Here is a 7,113-nt window from a genome sequence, read left to right as displayed (position 1 = left end):
TCGGCTTCGGCGGTCGCGGGTCTTTCCTTTCCTTCTGAATACGTCCAGTTTAACCTCAGCGTCTACAACAAGTCATTCAGCTGCAGCTTTTTTTTTTTTTTTTTTTTCCCTCCAGTGTGATAAAAATACAAGGTTAAATTCCAGTTTTTATACTTGTCTTTTAAGTTGTGTCTTAATTACAGCTTTTATACATATATTAAAAAAGAGAAAGAGACACTGACGTGATGTGTTATTATTAACTTATTTTTTTGTTGCTGTTTCGGTGTTTCAGCTTCAGTGTAAATCTCCCCGGCTGGCCAAAGTTTCCGCTTGGTGTCACAGGAGGGATTTGTGGAATCACGACTGTATGACGATGCGGACGGCAGGCATATTATGAAGGAAGTGACTCACCTGGCCCTGCGTGTATGTGTGCGTGCGCGTGCGTGCGTACGTGTGCGATTCAGCCTTTCCGCCTTCGGAATTGCTGCTTTTCTCTCCCGCCGTCTGTTTTTCCCGACTCTGATGTGCACGTACGTCCGCGCAGTGTACTAACACTGTAATTACACCAGCGGAGGAGGCTCAGGGGAAACACCGCAGCCGGCCCGGCCGCGCGCTGCCTTTATTACGCCGGAGGGCGAGGAGCGGCTTTCGGTGTGACCGGAGGAATCCACCGGAAGAGAATGTGCTGGTTTCAGTCACTGGAGCAACAGAATCCCTCTGCTGATTTACGACGGGACTATTTTCAGGCGGCGGGACGGCCTGCAGGTTAACGTTACGGCCCTGAAGGACGGACGCCCGAGCTGTCAAACTAGGACTCGTCCCTGCTGGTTTTCGGAAGCGAGCAAGCTGGACGACCCTGGCGAGGGCGGGGGCGGGGGGGCAGATTTACGGCCTCAAACTTTAGCCTTCGGAGTGAAAGACGACCGAGTCGGATGCTTCAAGTCAACGATCCTTCCCTGCGAAATGTCCTCGGATCATTGCCGTCTTCATGTGGTTTTTCCATGGCCGGCGCCAGCCCAGACGCCCGGCACGAGTTCACCGGCTCGGTGCAAACAGCCTGCTTAGCCCTCTGTTTACAGCCTCGTGCCAGAACAGATGGTTTTGTGGAACCTGCTGCACTCATTTGGCTGGGGTGAGTTGTCACTAAGTCGGGAGAGGTCAGAGGCCAGGTAGCCTCCGTGACGTCATGGATGCGGACATCATGACCTACTTATTAGCTCTGAGGTGCCACATATTCTTGCTAAAGTGGGACCGACGCATCTGCACAACCACACAACGTTTGTTTATTCATTCTGACGTATTTTCGCGGTTCGGATATTCGGAAACCTAAAGCCGCCTCATCCACAACTCTGCCGATGTGAGCCGGTCATGAAAGCCAACGAGGAGCAAAACCAACGGGCCACTCCTGGGTAGCTTTATTTACCTGACCTGCGAGCCCCCCCCCCCAGGGGTCACACCGCGTTGGCCCCTCGGGCCCCCCCCCCCCCCCCGGACCTGCCCCCGTTTTAGAGCGGGGCCACTTGTGGAATTCCTAGCGCAGCTTCCAGGCTGTAAAAATTCCTGTGCATCCTGGTAAACAACCGGCAGTTTGAGCTCATCCTGACAGGAAGTTCAAGAGGTCGCACGCGGATCGGAAGGCGGAGCCCTCTCATACACACGCACGCACACGCGCGCACACACACACACACTCTGATTAGCAGCAGATTATAGGCTCATCCTAGAGTTAAGAGCTGAGTAACCTTTGAACTTACTTACCACCACATGGCAACAAGTAGAAGCTAATCTGCTTAGAAGGGGGGGAAAGCACTTTAGTTTGTGACCCACTGGTTTACGAAAGTGTTGTTCAATAATACAGATGGTGTCTGCTTGAAATCAGTCCTCTGCAATGTCACAAGGGCACCCATTCCTCTCTCCCAGGTTAGTGAATGAATAAAATAAGATAAACAAGCTCCCTGGGTGTCATCTCCCAAAACACGCTGTTAGCATGAAGCTAAAACCCAGAGCTCCAGCTGCAGGGGCTGTAAACAGAGGGCTAAATGTACAACGCTGCGCCATTTGAGTCCGAGAGGAAAAGCAAAGATGGGAAAATCAAATCATGAAATGGGACCTTTGATGCTGCCAAGTCATGGGAGAAACTTCACCTTCCGGAATGAAAGGGGAAGTTCCCAAATGTCAGCCGTCTCTTTATTTTTGGACGTCTCAATTAGAAACCACAGCATGTGAGAAAGAAGTTGCCTGTCCTCAAAAAAACAATTACCTGTCTTTCGTGTTTGGTCAGGTTGAGCCGATTGATGTGTTTTAGTGCTTTTTGAAGTAGATCCACGTGGTGGAAAATCATGTCGTTTCTTTGTTTGTTTGTTTTTGCTCGTTTTTCTTTCAGATTTGGGAATCAGAAAAAGTGCGACGTCACACAAAGAGTGAAAACTCTTTCCTCTTGGTCAATTAATAAATGCACTTTTATCGTCTTTAATTTTTCATTTGACTTTGTACAACACAATCACATCACATCAACCAGATGTGTTGAGTGCTAACCTTTCTATGCCTGCCCACTGTCTTTTAGCGCACCGTTAGCCTGGTGCTTTTCTGCTAGCCTACGAGTCGTTTGTGCTTGGTGGCACCAACGAGATTGGCTCGGCTGCATTGTGCAGCAATAAATCCAATAGAAGAGGAAAATTCCTGCTCTGCAACTTGGAAATTAGACCAACGTACACTCCTCTCTTGGTTTTTTTTTTTTCTCACGCATTTCTTTAAAGAAAAATAAAAGATTCTCATTCTCAACGCTCTCGCACAGTGACACGTGTGTTGCTTAATACAGACTGGTTCCTGAATGGCCGCGTTTGTTGAGCAGTCATGTGAAGTGCTGCGGTTAAATTTGGCTTCCTCCCTACGTCCCATGACGGTCCGAGCGGGAGGAGGGGTTGGATGGGTGGAGGAGAGAAATCTCCCATCACGGAACCAAGTACCAACGCCGGTGAACGTCCGCAACAGAAATCCATGTATTGACAGCCGGAGGTGGCAGGAAGCGACTCGAGCTGAGGTCTGCTCACATGACGCCTTCAGAGGCGGGGCCAAAAAAAAAAGTGGACACACACACACACACACACACACACACACACACACACACACCTCTCAGCGGCCTGGCTGCCGTCCCGGACGGAGGCCGACGGTGTCGACTCTTTGATGAAGACGCGGTAAACATCCGCTGCATTAACTGCTGGGCGTGTCCTCTTATTGATCTGGAAAATGAGACGTCGGCTCTCAGTCCCCTGAGGAGGAAACAGATGTGGACACACACACAAGCACTCTCTCCCCCCCCCCCCCCCCATCACTGAGGCAGAAGGCTCATTTTTCTTCCGCTGCTGCTTACCTGAATTTTTTGTTTTGTTTATTTGTTGTTGTTTTATTCAGTGGCTGAGAAACTGTTTTACTTTAAAAAATAATAATAATAATAATCTTTTTTCCTCACGTATTGGGTCCCATCCAGAGAAACTTATGAAAATGTTGACTTACGATGCAATTTCTGGGTTTCCATCATATGGAATGGAAATCGTATGAAAATGGAAATGTTCAAAAGAAATTCAAAGAAAAAAAGTTTTTATGCTTTCTCAGAGTTTTTGTTTTTAGTTACTGAAGCAAAAATACGTTGTTTTTTTTTTTAAAAAAAAGAGAAAGGAATTGTTTTCACATGAGAACAAAATATTTTGTGTCATTTTTGCAACACAAACCATCCAGTTTAATAGTTTAAGTGGGCCTCAACGGTATGTGAAGTGTTGCAGCAGTGAAATCTCCCTATGTGGCACCAATAGAGTTTCTCTGCCTGTGTCCAAGTGTCTCATCAAAACTTTTTATGTATGAATGGATGAATGAATGAATGAATAATTGAATGAATAACTGTTTATTTTTGAAAAATGTAGGTCATACATTACACAGGTCAATCATGAAGGATATAAGCCACTGTTAAAAAAAAATTCTACAAGATCAAAAAAGGAGCAGGAGGAGTAAGCAAAAGCTTATTAAATCCTACCCCCATGCTGTCATATAAACCTGTCTATCTGTCTGTCTGTCTGTCTGTCTGTCTATGTATACATCTAAGAACTTTTCTTATTCAGATCATTCAGCCAACTGGGAATCCCAAACAATCGAGCTGGCCTCTGCCTTTTGTGACGGCCCCGCTGGCTCTACCTTCAGCTCACAAAAGAGACACGCAACCAATTACTGTTTGTTCCGTCCGTGTCACGTCCCCCCCCCGCACCCCCCCCCCACCACCACCACCACCACGGGGTTACACAACCCGTTCACGTCGTCCAGATCGCCCTGCTCCAGCGCAGCGGATGTGGCGGCTCCTCTTAACTGGGCTGTCTTGACTCTCGGGTTACTGGCGTGTGCTGGCACAACAGGTGCTTTAGCGTATCGGTGGCCCAGGTAGGCAGGCAGGACAGGAAGTTCCTGTTGACACGGAGGGGGCGGGGCTGTCAATAATGCAGGAGGAGGTCGAGGGAGAGGCGGCTGGTGCTCCCTCAGGACCACCACAACCTCAGCAACAGGACCGGCCCTCAGGGGCCCGCACGCGTGCATGCGCGTGTGTGTGTGTGTGTGTGTGTGTGTGTGTGTGTGTGTGTGTGTGTGTGTGTCAGGAAGGGAGAGGAGGAAGTGGCTGAAGCAGAGTGCATTTTAAGCTAAGTGGCTGCATTAGAGTGTGGCTGCTAGTGTGTGTGTGTGTGTGTGTGTGTGTGTGTATGTGTTAGTCACACTTACACAGATCTGGTAAACTTCCTGTGAGAGGAAGGATGAGTAAGGTTAAGGAGGGTGTTGGATAACATCCGGGATCGTGTTTACATCTGCGGCACCTTCGTCAAGACAGTGCAAAAATCGATGTGGTTGTGCGAGTATTTATTACACAACAGTTAGTTTGGCTCAGCTTCCCTTTTTTTTTGACAAGACTGCATCTCACCGGAAACCTCCGTGTCCCACCTGCGAACACGTTCGACGTCCCCCTTGTGTTATTTTGCTTGAGAAATCATCTGCCGTGAGGTGAGAGTGGAGAAAACCAGTTAGAAGAGAAACAAACCTTTCGGGATTTAAATCAGCCAGAAGTGGAATGTGAATACTCTCACATCAAGGTCCGATTCACGGCTTTGATCTCGCACTGCCTCCTTCCTTCTTGCTGCAGCATTCACTGACACCTGACTTGTGTGTGTGTGTGTGTGTGTGTGTGTGTGTGTGTGTGTGTGTGTGTGTGTGTGTGTGTGTGTGTGTGTGACTGGACCGGATGTGTTGTAACAGACAGGAATCTGCTCTCATTCTGTCTTTTTTTTTTTTTGGACTGTGCTCACCTGCACCTACAGCCTGCTGACTGTGTATCCAAAAAATGCACTGTTTTTAAAAAAAGCGTTTGAGACGAGCAGAGGTGGATAAAGGAGGATAAAGGCAGAAGCCCTGCAGGCTCTCCTCAAGGACGTCTTGAGTCCCTCAACAAGTTTGTGTGTATGAAACTTTTGTGTTTCGGTGTAGAATGTCCACCGTTGTGCCTGCTGGAAAAAGCTGTTTCTAAATTGCCTGAACATAAATCTGGAGGCGGAGGTGCCACCTGTCTGGACTTGGCCTCCTGGTTGGCTGCCATCACGTCCAGGTGTCAAACCAACGGAGGAATGCAGAGTGAAGCAGGAACTCAGTGTTTGCAGTTCAGTCCGGCCAAACAGAGGAAAAGTCAATTTGCGAGTTCCGAGGTCCCATAAACCTCAGCAACCTCGTGTTTTATCTTCTGAAACACGGCAGCTGCACACATCAGCCAACAGCAGATAATAACAGCAAATTGGCCTCGATGTCTGAACCCTCGGTGTTCTCTGAGCAGACTAAATAACCCAGGCTGCACAAACATTCTTCTGGGGAAATAAAACTGCAGAGTTCTGCCTCGGCACCACTCCTCCTCACTCCTCCACACTCCACCACACTCCTCCTCACTCCTCCACACTCCACCTCACTCCTCCACACTCCACCTCACTCCTCCTCACTCCTCCTCACTCCACCTCACTCCACCACACTCCTCCACACTCCACCTCATTCCACCACACTCCTCCTCACTCCTCCACACTCCACCTCACTCCACCACACTCCTCCTCACTCCTCCTCACTCCTCCACACTCCACCACACTCCTCCTCACTCCTCCACACTCCACCTCACTCCTCCTCACTCCTCCACACTCCACCACACTCCACCACACTCCTCCTCACTCCTCCACACTCCACCTCACTCCACCACACTCCTCCTCACTCCTCCACACTCCACCTCACTCCACCACACTCCTCCTCACTCCTCCTCACTCCTCCACACTCCACCACACTCCTCCTCACTCCTCCACACTCCACCACACTCCACCACACTCCTCCTCACTCCTCATTCCTCCACACTCCACCTCACACACTCCTTCTCATTCCTCCACACTCCACCACACTCCTCCACACTCCACCACACTCCTCCTCACTCCTCCTCACTCCACCTCACTCCTCCTCACTCCTCCACACTTGTCCACACTCCTCCTTAATCCACCACACACCTCACTCCACCTCACTCCTCCACACTTCTCCTCACTCCTCCACAGCCCTCGTCAATCATCCTCACACCTCCTCACTCCTCAGTCGTCCTCACTCCACACTTCTGCACACTCATCTGCAATTCTCCTTGTCACTCCTTCACTTTCCTCGTCACTCCTCCCCACTCCTCCACTCGTCTTCACTGCCCCCTGATCCTCACTCTTCCGCACTCTTCACTCCTCCTTACTCCTCCACACTCCGCTACATTCCCCCCACACCTCCTCACTCTTCTCTCCACGCTCCCCTCACTCCTCCACCTACTCGCGCGTCCACACTCTTCCACACTCCTCCTCGCGTTGCCACACTCCTCAGCTCTTTGAAGCCGCCCCCCCGCTCCACCCGCAGATCTCCTCTGCCAGCCAGCCGACCATCTGCTGTGGCCGCTTCATTAGCTGGACAGCATCGCTGCCCTAATCAGTGAGGGGACAGCAGGCTAGCGTGGCAGCGGCGGCAGCGGTTGAACCGCCTCCACCTCCTTTGATTGGCTGTCGGCTTTCATTGACCCGAGCACTTCCCCGGCATTGGCCTTACTGGTGCCGGCTG

At 50.2% G+C, this 7,113-nt stretch overlaps 1 long non-coding RNA gene across 1 annotated transcript; it reads right to left on the bottom strand.

Annotated features, from left to right (window-relative positions):
- Positions 1–4,150: 4,150 nt before the first annotated feature.
- LOC142888758 (uncharacterized) lies at positions 4,151–5,088 on the bottom strand. Its single transcript, XR_012926735.1, has 2 exons — positions 4,735–5,088; positions 4,151–4,425 (listed from the first exon to the last, which is right to left on the bottom strand). It is a non-coding gene; the product is annotated as an uncharacterized LOC142888758 (long non-coding RNA).
- Positions 5,089–7,113: the final 2,025 nt, after the last annotated feature.

The sequence above is a fragment of the Nelusetta ayraudi genome, unplaced genomic scaffold (genome assembly GCF_046127955.1).
Source record: "Nelusetta ayraudi isolate G7.1 ecotype Tasmania unplaced genomic scaffold, CSIRO-AGI_Nayr_v1 ptg000020l, whole genome shotgun sequence".
Lineage (NCBI taxonomy): Eukaryota > Metazoa > Chordata > Actinopteri > Tetraodontiformes > Monacanthidae > Nelusetta > Nelusetta ayraudi.
Note: the sequence above shows the minus strand (reverse complement) of the source record. Positions and strands in the feature narration are given on the sequence as shown.